Source organism: Myxocyprinus asiaticus, chromosome 24 (genome assembly GCF_019703515.2).
Source record: "Myxocyprinus asiaticus isolate MX2 ecotype Aquarium Trade chromosome 24, UBuf_Myxa_2, whole genome shotgun sequence".
Classification (NCBI taxonomy): domain Eukaryota; kingdom Metazoa; phylum Chordata; class Actinopteri; order Cypriniformes; family Catostomidae; genus Myxocyprinus; species Myxocyprinus asiaticus.
The window spans coordinates 47,124,100-47,142,798 of record NC_059367.1 but is presented as its reverse complement, the minus strand read 5'-3'; positions in this window follow the sequence as shown (position 1 = coordinate 47,142,798).

Genomic DNA, 18,699 nt, shown 5'->3' with positions numbered 1-18,699 from the left:
CGTCACTACCTCCCCGAGTCGGGAGTGGGTAATTTGCGCGCCTGCTGCCTTCCTTGGATATGGTAGCCGTTTCTCAGGCTCCCTCTCCGGAATCGAACCCTGATTCCCCGTTACCCGTGGTCACCATGGCAGGTGGGTGTGGACTCTGTGTCTCAGAGCATCAGATACCTTATATCTTACCAATACCTTGTCAAAGAAAAACATTATACAGTACATTAAATAAACTTCATAAAAGTTTATAAATAAATAAAATTGACAATTTATCATCTAGAAAGCAGTATCACAACACTACCTCACAATATCACAATATTATGTATAGTAATATTATATATAACATATTTTTAATATCAAGGGAATCACAGTAAACTGAGAGGAAATTTAAATCATTTTGCTTTGCAGGCCTCTGAATTTGCCAGGCACCAACTTGCAGAGATACTTGAGACTTAATCTATATAAATCTATATAGATATATTAATTTAAAATAGCCTTGCAGGTCATTGTGTGTGTGTGTGTGTGTGTGTGTGTGTAAATATGTGCAGCATATGGAGAGTATGTTTTAAAATAAAATTGTTTTAAACAATTCAGTAGTTACCTGTAGTTTGAAGGTCGGCCGTGACCCCAAACAGGACCGCTTGAAAGCCTCGATGAGGTGTGTGATGTCCGCGAGGTGATCTAGGCCATTTAGGTAGTCGCCTAATCCTAACCCTAACCCATTTTTCAACATCACTTTTTGGACCTCCAGGAGGTACATGCAGCCGATTCATGCCCACCAAGGTGCACCCTCTCGGCCTCAGCCGGTTCGGCGGAGGGCCTGGGTCTTACACCCTCTCCCGAAAATACTGTCATTTTTTTCAACAAATTTTTTTTTCAGCATCACTTTTTGGACCAAAGGTCCCATCACCGACTGCGGTGCGGGCCCAGGGGGCGTGTCGGAAAAAAGCATGCGAACGCGTTGAGCGCGACGTGTCCTGGAGACTGAGGTCCCAAAAGAGCGAAGGAAGGAAAAACCAACCGTCGGGCCGGGACACGGCACGAGACGGCGCCGCCTTCACCCATAGCGATGCAAAAAAAGCGCAAAGGCACGTGGAAACGTAGAACAACAGGCGGGGACGCGGACTGAGGGGACGAGGCGGGCGGGCGCGCCGGAAAACACTTTGCGGGGGGCCGCCGGGCCAAGCTGGGGCCTCGGCGCCGCATGCGGTGGGGCCCCTCACCAATAGCAGTGAAATTAATGTCCGTCACAACCTCTACAGTGGGCCACGACAATATGGAATCAAAATGGCCCCGTGATCCAAACCTACAGTGCTTTCGTCGCCCATTTTAATCTGTTGATACCACCCCCTTTTTGAGCACAAACCATGAAAACGACATACATGAACTTAAATGGTTGTATTTACTGGACCCTTTGGAGTATGGACACAGTTGTAGTATCTTTTGAAAGAAGACACTTGGGGCTTTTATTTCCCAAGTTTCAGAAATTTATTTTTATTTTTAAATAGAGAAGCTGAAGTTTATAGTAATGGAAGTATTTTGTGCTGAACATTTTTTTCATCATCTAAAAAAAACAATAATAAAAGTGCCAAGACAACCCAGAAATACAATGTTCTCAAAGCCACATGTCTAAAGAAGTTATGTTTCAAATTTGAAGATGATCTAACAAAAAATGAGTTTCCTGCAAGCTTTTTTCTCTGACTAGGGACAAAACCTAAAACGGCCACTTGGAGTTTCCAAAGGGCCACTTGGTAACAAAATAATCCGAGGGCTAGAGAAAGCTATTTTAGTTATTTTTACATGTACCACATCTACTAAACTATTTTTTTTTTACCCCCAATTTTAAAATATGACACAATTTTGTGTAGTTAAAATGTTTTTATTTTATTTAAAAATCTGAATAAATGCCATGAAATAGTACAAAAGTTTAACGCTATTAAGCAACAAAATCACTATAGAACTATAAGAAAACAACTATTTACAAAATATACTTTTACAATATCTATTTACAAGTTGTATACAGAACATAAAGCCTAGTTTTGAATACTGTGCCACTCTTTGTAGCAGGAACGTGTCGGTAGCAAGCACAATGCAACACCACAAGTATCGCACATCAGTGGGGTCTTTAGCTTGCAAAGTCTGCAATATATATATTTATTATTTATTTATTATTATTATTATTATTATTATTATTATTTTTATTTTTATTTTTTTCTTCCATTTTTGTGCTATCTGGAGTTATGTACCTTGGCATGTGGTGAATACCAGGAGATGGTGGAACATTCTCATCCTGAGACCCCAAATTCGCCAAGTCCATAATAAGAGTCTCTCTGAAGGCTTTCTGTCTGAGTGGTCATTGATTCTTCATTCGTGCCATCTGACAAAGAAGGATGAATGCATTCGCAACTGCTATGTCCACAAAGTGGTACAAATAGGACAATATTTTGTCTCCATACAAACAGAACCAAAAAATGTATGGCCACTCATACAGGCTGCAGTCAGTGGCCATAAACAATCATGTGTGTGTGATATAAAATACTATACATTTTACCATATAACAAATAGTATTAGCACTTATATATAATAGAATATAATAATACTATTATTTAAAAGACATATATATATATGTGAGCGATAAAAGATTAATCTATAATAGTACACAGTTTACCATATAACATACAGTATCACAGTTTTGTATTTTTCACTGTTGTAAATAAGCAAAAATGAAATGTGTTGGAACTCACCGAGCTAGAAGTGACTCTTCTTCGTTTGCTGAATCATTGCTCAGTTCATTTTCTGAGGCATTCTACTCACTGCTTCGACAGACCTCCTCTAGAACGTCCTCAGGAGAAAAAACTTTTTTTGGGCGACGAGGATCCATCCAGAACGACAATGATAAAAGCACCGCGGGATGTAGAAGGAACATTTGTGTTGAAACATAGGTGTGTCACAGAATTGTGTCACAGGGTATCTTGCTGGTGAATTGTGGAATCCACGTTGCAGAATAAAAAATAAAAAAACTCAAATCTACCAGTGCAATATATAAAACATGCTCACCATTGGAATCGTCTTCTCATTGGCTAAACATTTTGTCCATCAGCAATTTACCACAGGAAAAATCGCTGGTGGTGTACAGAGTAAAAGTAAGGCTCCGCCTTTCAAGACGACACAAAATCTGACTGCACTGCTTGGCTATCATGAATAAAACTACGCACCATTTTTAATAATAGACTTTGGAGACGGGCTTATTTTGTTTATGAGACTCTAATATATAAGATCATATACAGTTTTACAACATAAATGCTGCTCAGATTGCATAGTTTGTTGAACGATGACGAAGGGTAATTCTTTCAGGCGAGATCTCATGTAAACAATGGAGAATATATCAATATTTCTCAGATTTATCACTTTTGTGGACAAAAAGTGCTATTGGATGTTTTTCACTGAACGCTTGTCATGGACAATTTACCCAAGTGTGGCGAACTGGATTCATCTGGTGATCGCGTTTTCATAAAAAAAGGTATGAAGTCCCGTTTTGATTTAGCATGTTCTCATTTGTACTCCTGGCAAAAATAACTAAATTACTGTTTCTGGAGCATTGCTATTGTGAAACAGAGATCGGATATCAATGTTGAACCCTTAGACCTTTGAAAAGAATTTGTTAACATTAATTACATTTCTAGACAGTAAATTATATAGTAAATGTAAGCAGAGTGACGTCACTCCGGAGTGTGGGGGATTGCATACCAACAGGTTGAGGTGTTCCACCGCCACATTGGGGACTCAAGTTCATGAGCAATTGTATTGTCTCTGCCAAGACAGATGACAAGTCTCCGACTATGCCCTTCAGTTTCGGACCCTGGCGGCTGCCAGCGGCTGGAATGAACCAGCTCTCCTCACCACCTACCGCCAAGGACTGGAACCAGCCCTCCGTCTTCAGCTCTCTGCCTACGATGACAATATGGGGCTGAAGCATTTTATTCAACTCTCCATCTGCGTGGCCAACCAGATGAAGTCCTGCCTGGCTGTAACCACCGTAACCCTCTCTCCACCCAAACCAACACCTTCCATCCACCACCCCGGGCCTTCTGAGGAGCCCATGCAAGTAGATTAATTTCGTCTGAACCCCTCTGAGTGACAACGCCGCATTCAAGCCCATCTCTGCCTTTACTGCGGAGCCGCTGGCCATCACATTGCCAAATGCCCAATCCGACCACCTAAACTCACGGTGAATTCAGTCACCACCTCTCCAACCATCTACTCACCCATGAGCACCACTTTGACTGTCTCCTCTGTGACCCTCTCCTTCACAGTGTCGGCCCTCCTTGACTCCAGTGTGGCTGCCAACCTCATCTCACGGGCACTCTGCCGGCAGCTCCACCTCCAACTAACCGCTTGCCCCAACGCGCACCCAATCCACTCTATTGTTGGCCAACCTTTGGGGAAGGGACACATTACCCATCAGACAGCTCTCATTCTCCTGCGTGTGGGTGTAACTCACTTTGAGGATATCTCCTTCCTGGTGTTAGACGGCTCGACTTCCGACATCATCCTCGGTCATTCCTGGTTGGCTCAACATTTTCCTGTGGTATCCTGGACGTCAGGAGAGGTGCTGTCCTGGGGTCCAAATTGTTTCCATGAGTGTCTAATCCTCCCCTGTCTGCAGTCGAAGAATGCTGTTCCCTCCAAGAGCCCAACTCCTACTCAACTCCTCCCTCCACACAGACCATGGGACTGTGCCATCGACCTGCTTCCTGGTGCCCAACTGCAGTCTATTCCCTTTCACTACCTGAGCAGAAGGCAATGGAGGAGTATTTGGAGGAGGCCTTGTCCCAGGGATACATATGACCATCAACCTCCCCTGCCACTTACAGTTTCTTCTTCGTGGCCAAGGATGGAGGTTTAAGACCTTGCATCGATTACCGTGCCCTCAACAGTGTCTTCATCAAGTACCGCTATCCCCTTCCCTTGGTTCCGGCTGCCCTGTAATTGCTTAGAGGAGCAACAGTGTTCACTAAATTGGACCTGCACAGCGCTTACAACCTGGTCCGGATACGGAAGGGGGACAAGTGGAAGACCGCCTTTGTCATGCCCACAGGGCATTACGAATACCAGGTGATGCCGTATGGCCTGGCCAATGCCCCCTCCGTTTTCCAAGGTTTCATGAATTGGATCTTCAGGGAATTCCTCCAACACTTCGTGATCATATACATTGACGACATCCTCATCTTCTCCCAAAACCTCCCTGAGCATATCCATCATGTGACGCTGGTCATGCGGAAGCTCCGCAAACATCATTTGTTCCTCAAGTCAGAGAAGTGAACTTTCTATCAGCCCTGTGTCCAATTCCTGGGTTATAACATCGGCCCAGAGGGAGTGGAGATGGACCAAGGGAAGGTTCAGGCAGTCCAGTCTTGGCCACCACTGACCACGATAAAGGAGTTACTATGCTTCCTCGGGTTCGCTAATTTCTACCGCCGGTTCATTCGAAATTACAGCACCCTCACCGCACCCATCACTTCACTCCTCCATTCCAAGTCCCTGTCCTGGCCTACATCTGCAGCCGCCACGGCTCAAGGATGCCTTCACCTCCACTCTCATCCTCGTACACCCCAATCCTGAACTACCTTTCGTGGTCTAAGTAGACGCCTCCACCACCAGTGTCAGAGAAGTCCTCTCCCAGGGGCAGGGGAGTCCCACCAAACTACACCCTTGCACTTCTCACGCAAACTGTTCCCAGCTGAGCAGAACTACGACATCAGCAACTGGGAGCTTCTGGCCATCAAGCTGGTGCTTGAGGAATGATGCCACTGGCTGGAGGGTTCCCGTCACCCCTTTCAAGTCATCACTGGTGTAGGTGCTACTGGTTGTTTAAATCAGTTTTACTATCAGAAATAATCAATAATTAATTGTTATTAATTATGGAATAATCAAATAACAATTAAATAATTAAATTAGTAATTAAATAGAATTTAACTCATTAAACTATTCTCGGGGCACCACTCTTTGAAAAGAGAAAAATGATAGCAAGTTACTGATTGAGTCTCATAAAACAAAATCTACCCTGTAGGTTGAGTATCTTAATTGTTAATAAAAATAATCAAAAAGGGGAAAAACTAGTTAAATTATTGGTATACAAATCTAATAGTAATCTAGTTACAGTTAGTTTCTAACACCAACTAAATAATAGTACTCTGAGGTAACTTGGGAGTTCTTCACGTGGCAGAGGTTGGCTTCAACACAATATTCAAACAAAAACAAACAGGAGTACTTATTACAATATAACAAGATTTATTATAATCAAGCAGTAGTGAACACAGCCAATACTATCCGAATATAATCCAAAAATAAAATCAAAGAAATCCTAAACTAACAGTGGAGCTATATGCTAGTGTGTGTGTGTGTGTGTGTGTGTGTCCAGGTGTGGTAACAAAGGAATCAAAATGGAGGATCATGTTCAAAATGGAGGGTTAAATCCAAAATGGAGCTGATACCATGTGCGGGTGGAAATGAGCGGATACACAAAGGAACTGACGAAACAGGCGGGAGAATTTGGTTCACCAGCCTGAGTTGAACACAAACTGTGGCGCCACTCACTCAATGAATATCAGTGAGAGAGAGAGAATGAGAGCGAGAGAGAGGAAAAATGCATGCAGTTTAGTTAAGGGTAACCGCTTGTAACAGTGGGACTGAATTACTAGTTCAAATCACTCAACAAAACAAACGTAACCCCAAAAGAAACTAAAACAAATCTCCCAACTTGAAGCAGAGAGCAGAGTTTAACATACAAATATACTCAAAACATCAGCATTTAGAATCAAAAATACGATTTAGTTTCACAAGAAAAATCACAGTTTCTAAACTAAATCTGCCCAGATATCAAGCCTTACTTGGGAAATCCTGTGTGATTTCAGTAAGGTTGTCCGTTGGAATTCCTGTTGCATTGAGCGGTCAGGAGAAACGGTCTGGATGGTTCCTTGTCTTACGCTCATCAGCGAAAAGACGCGTCTCTGCTTTATTCTTCGGATCCAGCGATGGAGAAGAATGCAGAAAGTAGTCAATGTTGAATGAAAAAGAGGGAGTAGGGAAACTGGTCACTTTTCCGTTTTTCAAAATAAATTCACTGTTGCTTTACAGTGAAACTGAACCAGTTGATATAAGTATACTATAAGACTTTAAAGCTAAGTTAATCTTACTCTACCGTGGCCAAATGGTGAGGTTAGAAAAATGTGGTCTCTTTGTTCTCAGTCCAAACGGAGGGCAAACTCCTTCAGTACGTGCACAGTACAGATGTCCCTTAACAGCCAGGCAGAGCTTAGCACAGAGAGGCCGAACCTCATCTGTCCGCTGGTTTTGTTGACAAGATGACATCATTGGTCGTAGGCCGCTCAACCAATGGCATTTGAGACTGAGTCCATGGGCGGGACTTCGCATCCAGTTGTGAATTTGTGAAGGATCCTGGGAAACTGAGTTCAGTGTCTCTCCTTTTGATCATAGAACAAAGGGCCATGCGGTCTCTGCTGCCATTTTAAGTGGGCCAAGGCCCTACACCTCCCCCCTTTGGTCTTAAGGTTAGGGTTCCTGCCACAGTCCTTGAGAGCAACCCGGAAGTCGTACAGTCCATGTGTCCTGGGTTTGCATGAGCTTAGTTCCTGGAAACATTAGCAGTTCATAAAGGCTTTTGACCTGGGCAGTCATAGTAGGTAACATCTGGGCAGATGAATTCTAACTAGGCTAGCTAACATAATTCAAAACAGCACTTCACATTGGTAAAACACATCAAACATTGCAACAACCCTTTGTTATCCCTGAGTTTTCAATGATTATGAAAAGGAAAATGGGAAAGATTGTTACAGTTAGTATAACTGTTCCTGGGCAGAGTTAGGAGCAGTTAGTGGTAGAGGGGTAGACAGGAGCTTGAAACGCTGTGGAATGAGAGTCATTGCATCCAGTGTAGTGTGTAGTGTTTGGATGTGTCTGTGCATAGCGTATGCGATACCTGCCGTGATGATCCAACCACTAAGGAGGAGCCCAAGGGCAGTCAAACTGATGGGGTGTTCTTGATAAGCCGATAAATTTCCTATACAATTGAAAAATGTAGTCGTGAGACCAGTCGATTTGAGACTGAACTTTACTAATTTGGTCCCTTCAGCTAGAAGCTGTTGTTGAAGGGTGTCGTCAATAGTGAGGTTGTGGCCTCTGAATGCGTCCATCATCTCAATCTCTGAATAGTGTCTCTCTGGACTGAGATGGTAGAGGACAATATCGGCTATATGTACCGTGGCCCCTTGTGGGACCTTCAAGAACACCGTTTGGTTTGGGATTGTTAATTTAGTGTTTGTGTCATGACAGTCGTATGACATTAGGATCTCGGTGGCAGGGGTACTGACAAGCCATCGACTACCAGCTCTTTCTACCCTAGATTATGTCCCTTCGTCTTTAACAGACATACTAGCCTGGCATTTTTGCTCTGGGGTGTCAGCCCTCAGACCGCACAGGTGGTTGGTTATATCTCTGATAAAGGGGTTGCTGGGGCAAACCCAATGTATGTCCTTGGTGTTTGTACACATGCTCAGATTGGGAATAAGGTAGAGAGAGGGGTCATCATCGTGGTAGGCAAGCACCGGTGGTGTTTTGATATGTACATGTACATTATTCTTCCAAAACCCAATGTTCAATATGGATTTCAGTCGGTAAATGTTCTGTTTCTCTATAATGAGTAAGTTAAGGAAAAATCCTATCTCTAGGTTCTGAGGATTTACATGGATGGGTATTGCACTGCCAAGGCTGTATGCCAGATGTATCTGAGAAGTTTGCACAATGGTGGTAGTGGCCGATCTAAGGATTTGTTCAACCATGTTTAGGGGAACTAGGTAGGATGGGATCTTTCCCCCACTCAGGCTGTTAACTGACGTGCTAATTTCCCTTACAAGGTCATGCATTAGATCTCTAACCTTTCGCACATATGTTATGTCTGATCTCACAACTTCTGACAAGGCATCCAGAGCATGCAAAGTGTTATTTAGAATTGCTGAGTGCATGTTTACAGTGAGTATGGTACCCTGTAGGGTTTTACCCAGATCCTGTAACTGTTCTTGTTGTAACAGGAGTTTCTCTTCGATTTACGGCATTTCCTCATTAAGTTCACCCATTTGTCTTTGGAGTGTACCAAGACTGACGGAGTTGGCAGCCGAAAGGTCGATAGAGAACGGGGAACCAATGGCCGATGCTGCTACTAGCAGGCCACCGAGGAACCGCTTTGGTCATTTATTCCCACTGAGTTCTTCCTCTGTGACTAGGAATTTCTGCAGTTGTTCTAGGATATGGACAGTTGTCAATTTGGCATGTTCAACTGTGTCCTGGGTTTGGGTTCCGCTTACTCTGCCCTCCGTCATCTGTGGAGGTAACTGGATATGTTTGCGATACACATCCCAAGGATCTAAACGAACGTATATTCTTTGGGTGTAGAGGTGGAAATGGGTGATTAAGAGCCCAGGGGTCTCCTGTAGGACAATACTGGTTGGCGGGCCAGTTTCTACCACCTCATTGGCTTGTGCAAGCTGTAGGTTGAGGAAGATGCCAAGGATCCAAAGGAATTTCATCCTGAAACATACAAGAGTCTCGTTACCATGTGTTTGCGGGAGTAGTCTTAAGGGTTAGTTCATGCTAAAGTAAAGCATGCTACACCCAATTACAAGAGACACTATTGTTGTGGGTCCGCTCCCCTTTGAAGTGGAGACTGTTCAAAGGGTTTGATCTGATTTGAATGGACCCATTTGTACGTTGGTGTTTGGTTTGGCTTCGAGTTACGGATTTGGTAAGCTACCGGAGAGAGCTTCCCTATAATATCAAAGGGGCTCGACCAGCTTGGTAGGAACTTTTTGGTGATTCCCACCGGTTTAGCGAACTTGAAGTAGAAGACTTTATCACCTACTTTATATTCGCGGTCAGACGTTTTCCTATCGTAATAGGCCTTTTGTCCTTTGACACTGGTTTCCAGGTTTGTTTGGGCCCAAGCAAACGTAGTTTGGAGGTGTTTCCGTAACTCGGTCACAAACTGATGTGCAGTATATGCGGTTGCAACACTGACGTCTTCTGGATGGTACAGCAGATGCAGTGGGAGAGTCATTTCCCTCCCAGTCATCATTTCAAAGGGTGTGACCCCCGTGGTGCGGTGTGGAGTAGACCTGATGGCCATCAGTACCAAAGGGAGTTTCACGTCCCAATCTTTGCCATTGCTGTTGACATACTTCTTGAGCATGCTGACAATGGTACGGTTGGTTCGCTTAACCTGACCTGATGACTGGGGGCGGTATGCAGTGTGGAATTTGGCTTCCACACCCAACATTTCCCACATTGTTTTCATCACAGCCACCGTGAAATGAGTGCCTCTGTCCGAGTCGATTGAGAGAGGTAGCCCCCAACGGCTGAACACATGGTTCATCAGCATGAGTGCTGTGGTTTCAGCCGTGTCATTGGGTGCTGGTAAACACTCCACCCATTTTGTAAGGATGGTAGGACCTGTTGTGTTTGAGGTTCCCTCAACCGCTGCCGGATTGCCTGGATAACCGGGTCCCGTTCCTGCATGGCACTCAAGTCTGTGTCGCACGGTTGTCGACCCAGGTTCACAGTATGCAAGCAGTTTTGGGGATTTTCCTGGTTCTCTCTTGCCTGTCTACAGGTGAGAGCATTCACCGAGCAAGACAGTGGTTTAGGGAGCCACTCCTCCTTGAATTCCCATAGTGGGCCCTCTACTGCACCTCGCTTAGCTAAACGATCAGCTTCATCGTTGCTCTCTTTGTCGGGGCCAAGAGTTTGTGAATGACCTTTGACCTTCTTCCAATCCACAGTCATCCCTCGGTCAGTCACGAGTTGGTCACAAGCCAAGAAGAGTTCAGAGTGTTTGATCTCTTTACCTCTGGCATTCTTCATGCCATTTTCTTTCCACGTGGGGAAGTGTGAGACGAAACTGTGACATGCGTAGTTAGAGTCGGAGCAGACTACCAACTGCACAATAGCCGACCTAGCGGCTTGTTGCAACACAATGAGTGCTGCGGCAATTTCCGCGTACTGGCTAGTCTTTGCACCAAGTTGGTAACTGTCCCAGTAATTGTAATTGACCCAGACTATGCCCACTCCAGCTCAGGTCTGGCTCTCATGGTGAAAAGAGCAGCCATCCACGTAAACCTTCGGGAGGTCTTGACAGACGGTTTCATCATAGTAATGATGATTTGAGGGAAGAGAAGGAGTGGTAACGAGGAAGGGCGGGGAACCTGTCTGTCCTTCGCAGTCACAATGATGGCACTCGGCCAGGCCCTGACCCAAAGCCATCTTGTGGTTCTGAGCGTACCTGACTTCGATGTCGTAGCCTTGTAGTGCCATCATCCATGACGCGATGCGACTGTTGGACACTCGTCCTTCTCTTAGCCGCTGGCTATTGAGGAAGGAGACAGGCTGGTGGCAAGTTTCAGTGATTACCTTCTGACCCCCGATGTAGCTGCAAAAGTGTTCCACAGCCCAGACTGTGGCTAGGAGGGCTCTCTCACAGTCAGAGAACTTCAGCTCTACACTGCTCAGAGATCGGCTTGCATAGGCAACGACTCGGTTCTCTTTGTCATACCTCTGTTCCAGGGCAGCGCTGAGGCAGTGGGAGGAGAAGCTCGCCTCTAAATTAAACTCCTTATCCTTGTCTGGGTAGGCAAGACAAGGAGCTGAACAGAGCTTTGCTTTCAGTTCTCTGAAAGCCTGCTCTTGAGGGTCTCCCCATTCAAAGACCTTGTCTTTCCGGAGGAGCTCAGTAAGGGGCCTGGCTATCTCCGCATAGTCCTCGATGAACTGTCTGGAGTAGTTGCAGATGCCCAAGTAGCTCCTGAGTCCCGACACGTCGGTTGGGGCTTTGATGTTTTGGATGGCTTGAACTCTCCCTGTTTGCCCACGTACTCACCTTGGTGCGGCACCACTGACCCTTGGAGAGGGCCAGCTTGGCTCCTGCGCTGGAAAGCTGGCTGAGCACATATCGTATTTCAGTCAGATGTTCTTCAAATGTCTGACTTCGCATGAGGATGTCATCCACATAGATCAGGTTGCTGCAGGCAGCAGCATCACTCATGGCTTTGTGCAAGAAGATATTAAACTCAGCTGGAGAGTTTGAATATCCGAATGGGCATCGGTTCCAAGTGAACTGTCGATTGCCAAAAGAGAAAGCCAGCTTGTACTGATCTACTGGGTCGACTGTCATTGTCCAAAACCCATTGGACACATCGACAGTCGAAAAGAAACAGGCTCTTTTCACTTTCGCAAGCTCCTGATCCAGGTGGATCATGGGCCATCGTGAAAGAGGGACCTGTTTGTTCAGTTGTCGATAGTCAATTGTCAAGCACCACTTTCCATTTGGCTTCAACACCAGCCACAATGGTGAGTTGTATGTGGAGTTACACTCCCGAATAATGCGTTTCCTTAGCAACGTGTCAAGTATCTCTTGGATTGACTCGTAGGCAGCTAAAGGAATTATGTACTGGCGTACGAATGTGGGTGGTGCATTTGGGTCAGTTGGGATACGAACTGTATGGAGTTCGGTGATTCCACAGTCGTTGGAATCCCTTAAAAAGATCTGTTGGAAGTCGTAAAACAACTTCCGCAGTTCTTGTCTTTGACCCTCTGTCGTTAAGGCGTCTGCCTTAGTGAGTTGTTGTGCTATTTCATCCTTGAATCCTGGATAAGGTGCCTCTGGTGGGGAACCGGCTTCATCACCAGTTGAAATCATGTTACCCGAGTGAGCAGTGAGGGCATACACAATCATGTCCGTTTCCGTGCCCAAGGCAGTACTGCAGACTTCTTTATTATGTAGCCCCTCATGACAATCAACTGTGATCATTTTGTTCGGGAAGGTGAGAAGGAGGGGTTCGAGGTTCTTTCCCCTCGTCAAGGATGGAGGCAGCTCTCCAATCACGGGCACTGTCAGCTCGAAGTCATGAAACGAGCTGTCGATCAGCAACCCTAATGGTCTACGTGCCGTCACAACAATTGGTATGTTCATTAGGTTCTGGACAAGCAAGTAAGCTGAGCGGTTGTTGAGCTCAAGCAGAGGTGTACCACAGACGGTCAGGCTGAGCTCCCAGAAGTATGGTAAGGGTTGGAAGAATGCCTGTGAACCAGGTATCATCTGTCCCTTGAGGATCATGAGGCGGACAGGGGCACCTGCAGTTCTAGCTGGGATAGTCAGGTCAAACTCGCTCGCTGCCTGACACGCCTGAGGGATGGTCTGATCAGACAACATGTGTTCTGGATCAACCGCTGCCGGATGGTTTTTAATGATTGCCTGAGACCATAGGACCTGGTTGACAGTGTCCAGTAGAGCACCTATCCTAACAAGGATATCGGCCCCCACGAGGAGTGAGGGATCAAGTTGGGGAATCACACTCATGAAGTGTGTAAACCTCTTCTTTCCAATTTGAATGGAAAGAGCCATATCCCAGTAGCCTTGATGGGCCTCTGCGGTGACTCTGCAGAAAGAAGGCGGTGACTTTTGCACACGAAAGACAGAGAGGAGTTGTTCTGACACAACTTGTCGTACAAAGCTTGACTAACAGCAGACTTCTCAGACCAAAGTGCGACAAACACATCAGGTACCAAGATACCGTTAGCATGCACGCCTCCAGCTATGCAGGGGCTGTACAAGGCTGGGTTTGAGTTTTCTAGTGAGCCAAGGAATGATTCGTGGGTGCTCATGGGTCCGCCAAGCTGTGGTGTCAGTGGAGTCACAGATAACTCAAGAGGCTCAGAGCCAAGATGAGTCTGGATGTCTGGGTAATGACAAAGCGCTGACTCAAGAACAGTGTCACAAGTGGTCTTTCCTGACTCTTGGATATAAGTGACCCGGTCGTCTGAAGCGTGACGGCTGTGGCCTAGATGGACCGGATTCGGGGTTACGACCTGGGCCCACATGTGCCCGCGAAGGCAGTCGATCAGCGGGGCCAGTCGGTCCAGCAGGTCATGGCCGATAAGAAGTTGTTCTGTGTCGAAAGCACAGATGTAAATGGGATGATTTAGGGTCGTCTCCTGGAAGGTGATATCAAGCCAAGCGTGTTTTGTGATGGGGGCTCTGTTTTGTGTGTAGCTGACAAGGCTCACATCACAGGACTCTGTCTGCAGTGGTTTACCATGAGAGAGCATTGCCCTGGCGACTTCTGTGAAAGTCTCCTCGCACATTAGGCTGATTTCAGACCCAGTGTCCAGTAACGCATGGATGTCTATACACCTTCCTACCGACACTGAGGTGTATATGCGTCTGGCATTACCCTTGTGGACAAGGTCTCCCAAAAATTTTAAAAGCGGAGCATGGGTATTGGGCATGACTGCCACTGGGTGCGTCTGGGTCTTCCCTGTGTTCTTCTCCCAGCCTACAAAGTAGACTTTGGGGAAAGAACAGGGAAGTGTATGGGCTAGTCACACTGACGGACTGTCACCATCAGGTTTTTTGTGGCCATCGTCTGACCCTTCGATGTGCTTTGTCACATCCGCTAGGCTTTTCTGGATGAGGCTGAGCTGACGCTTCCGATCACTCTTTCCAGAAGGCTCCGAATGATTCCCTTTGTTTCCATTCCACTGTCTGGGGCATTTTACAAACCCGACATTCCTTTTCTTTGGAGAGGGATTCTGTTTTTTCTGACCCTGGGAGGGACTCTTGTGGTCATTCCCTTGGTTTCTCCAACCCCCCTGTGGGTGGTTGGGCAAACATTTTGGGACTGCCGCTTCGCAGCTTACTCTAGGCTGAGGTATTTCATAGCCCTCAATCCCTAGGTCTGTCCTCTCTGAAGACTGGATGTCTAGGACTCTGACATCGTCTTCTGGTTTATCAGTCGGACGCACGACTGTTTCCCAAGTCATTTGGGCCATCTTTCTAATTCCCTGCATGGTCGGTCTACCCTGTTTACACATCAGTGTAACGTGGGTTTACACGCAGGAGTAAAGGTTATGGAGGAAGAGAGACCTGAATCCTCGCTCTTCTTCCAGACCTGGCTCCTTACTTCCTTGGAAGTATGCATTTCTTAAATGCCTATAGTACTCCCTAGGAGGCTCCAACCGCTTCTGTTGGATGCGGATGGCACTGAGGGTGGCTGATGTTTCATCAGTATATGGCGAGTACTCCTCGCACAGAACCCTGCAAAGCCTCGGATAGCTGTCACGAATGCACGGTGGTTGAGTCTCAACGAAAGCGTGGACGCTTCTGGAAGTTGTTTTCCAGATGAGTTTCAACTTCTCACGTGCCGAGGCATGAGGCAAATCGGCAAGACAATGTTCGATTTCCTTAAGGTAATCGTTGACATTTGAATCTTGGCTTGCTGGGTCGAAACGTTCTATGTCCTTCGCAAAGGAGTCAAGCTGGCGCATGCGTAGACCTGTGTTTTGGTCCCGCTTGTATCCATCTGACTCGTCAGAGGATGAGTACCAGTGCCTGGCCCCATTGCCATGGCGTTGGGTGAGACCACTTCCTCCTTGTGGGGAGGAAGGTGTCCTGCTGGGGCAGGGCCTAAAAGATGCCTGAGGGGAAGATTGCCGAAATGTGGCCTTGCCCCCGAAACGTGGTGGACTCGCGTCCCGAACAGGGATGCACTCTAACTCCGGGAGTTGGAGCAACGGATTTGAAATACTACCTGAACCAGGGGTAGGGTATTTCGCTGTAGCGCCATCCTCTGATTCCTCTGTCCCACTCTGGTCAAAGATGGGGTAGCGGGGTGCTTCTTGAGCTTTAGCCCGTATGTCTCGACTCTCTTGCTGGACTCGGTCGTCAGCGACCTCTCGGCTTTCCTTTTCAGCCGAATGGAGTCTTTCTACACACTCCTCCAGCATAGTATTTGTAGTCTGGAGGTCTCGATGTAAAGCGTGATTGCTTGCATCAAGCCGGCTACACTGGGCTGTAAGTGTCTTTACCTCGCACTTGAGTGTTGCTATTTGCAACTGGGCCTTGTGGTGGTAAAGTAGAAACAGCCTACCAACTACCTCCTGGATAGTGGTTACCTTCCCTTGAGGATCGTGTGCATTATCTACCACGGCAGCCATTTCAGCATCACACTGAGATGGTGTGTAGCTGTTAAGCTCCTCCCTTTCTTCTCTAGAGACAAGGAGGAGGTCAGCGACCCAGTTGGACAGTGAGGTTTCCTCACCTGACCTGGGAGCTTCAGCTCCGGACGCTGATGGGGACTGGTTACTCATATCTCCCTGGTTTGACAGGTGAGAGGGTGATGTCCAGTGGACCCCTATAGGAACTCTTTATGAGTTCACAATTCTGAAACTTAGCTGAGTTTTGAGGGTGGCGACTTACGACACCTTTTGCTCTGTGGAAAACACTGACACACCAGTCATTATCCTGATGAAAGAATGCACAGGGGGAACCACTTACCTGTCACTCACGAGCAACTGCTTTGTATTATTAACTGTTCCTTGAGCTGCTAATTTAGGTGAAATAATCACAGTATGACTATCAGCACGTCAGACTACTTTGTTAGTATCTAGTGACTGAATCTCTCAAACACACACAGAAGGAGTAATGAATTAGTACCAAACTAGCAACCACTAACACAACATTTTCAATGATTCACAACCACAACCGGCCTTGTGTCTTAGCAGTTTGAACTTCCTGTAGAAAAAGGAAGCCAAGAGGGGAAACCTTTGGCTACTCTAAAATATTTAGTTATTTGCAAGAATATTGGAGGAAGCCAACAATTATCACGGCCTCACATGGGGCACCAATTATTATGTAGGTGCTACTGGTTGTTTAAACCAGTTTTACTATCAGAAATAATCAATAATTAATTGTTATTAATTATGGAATAATTAAATAACAATGAAATAATTAAATTGGTAATTAAATAGAATTTAACTCATTAAACTCTATTCTCCAGAAATAATCAATAATCAATTGTTATTAATTATGGAATAATCAAATAACAATTAAATAATTAAATAGTAATTAAACAGAATTTAACTCATTAAACTATTCTCGGGGCACCACTCTTTGAAAAGAGAAAAATGATAGCAAATTACTGATTGAGTCTCATAAAACAAAATCTACCCCGTAGGTTGAGTATCTTAATTGTTAATCAAAATAATCAAAAAGGGGAAAAACTAGTTAAATTATTGGTATACAAATCTAATAGTAATCTAGTTACAGTTGGTTTCTAACACCAACAAAATAATAGTACTCTGAGGTAACTTGGGAGTTCTTCACGTGGCAGAGGTTGGCTTCAACACAATATTCAAACAAAAACAAACAGGAGTACTTATTACAATATAACAAGATTTATTATAATCAAGCAGTAGTGAACACAGCCAATACTATCCGAATATAATCCAAAAATAAAATCAAGGAAATCCTAAACTAACAGTGGAGCTATATGCTAGTGTGTGTGTGTGTGTGTGTGTGTGTGTGTGTCCAGGTGTGGTAACAAAGGAATCAAAATGGAGGATCAGGTTCAAAATGGAGGGTTAAATCCAAAATGGAGCTGATACCACGTGCGGGTGGAAATGAGTGGACACACAAAGGAACTGACGAAACAGGCGGGAGAATTTGGTTCACCAGCCTGAGTCGAACACAAACCGCAGCGCCGCGGTGAATATCAGTGAGAGAGAGAGAATGAGAGCGAGAAAGAGGAAAAATGCATGCAGTTTAGTTAAGGGTAACCGCTCGTAACAGCGGGACTGAATTACTAGTTCAAATCACTCAACAAAACAAATGTAACCCCAAAAGAAACTAAAACAAATCTCCCAAATTGAAGCAGAGAGCAGAGTTTAACATACAAATATACTCAAAACATCAGCATTTAGAATCAAAAATACGATTTAGTTTCACAAGAAAAATCACAGTTTCTAAACTAAATCTGCCCAGATATCAAGCCTTACTTGGGAAATCCTGTGTGATTTCAGTAGGGTTGTCCGTTGGAATTCCTGTTGCATTGAGCGGTCAGGAGAAACGGTCTGGATGGTCCCTTGTCTTACGCTCGTCAGCGAAAAGACGCATCTCTGCTTTATTCTTCGGATCCAGCGATGGAGAAGAATGCAGAAAGTAGTCAACGTTGAATGAAAAAGAGGGAGAAGAGAAACTGGTCGCCTTTCCGTTTTTCAAAATAAATTCACTGTTGCTTTACAGTGAAACTGAACCGGTTGATATAAGTATACTATAAGACTTGAACAAAGCTAAGTTAATCTTACTCTACCGTGGCCAAATGGTGAGGTTAGAAAAATGTGGTCTCTTTGTTCTCAGTCCAAACGGAGGGAAAACTCCTTCAGTACGTGCACAGTACAGATGTCCCTTAACAGCCAGGCAGAGCTTAGCACAGAGAGGCCGAATTTCATCTGTCCTCTGGTTTTGTTGAAAAGATGACGTCATCGGTCGTAGGCCGCTCGACCAATGGGGTTTGAGACTGGGTCCATGGGCGGGACTTTGCATCCAGTTGTGAATTTGTGAAGGATCCTGGGAAACTGAGTTCAATGTCTCTCCTTTTGATCATAGAACAAAGGGCCATGCGGTCTCTGCTGCCATTTTAAGTGGGCCAAGGCCCTACACCGGCCATCGTAACTTGGAGTACCTCAGGGTTGCGTGACGGTTGAAACCCCATCAGGCCCGGTGGGCGTTGTTCTTCACCAGGTTCCACTTAACATATCGTCCAGGGTCCAAGAACACCAAGGCGGACGCTCTCTCCCAACTACACG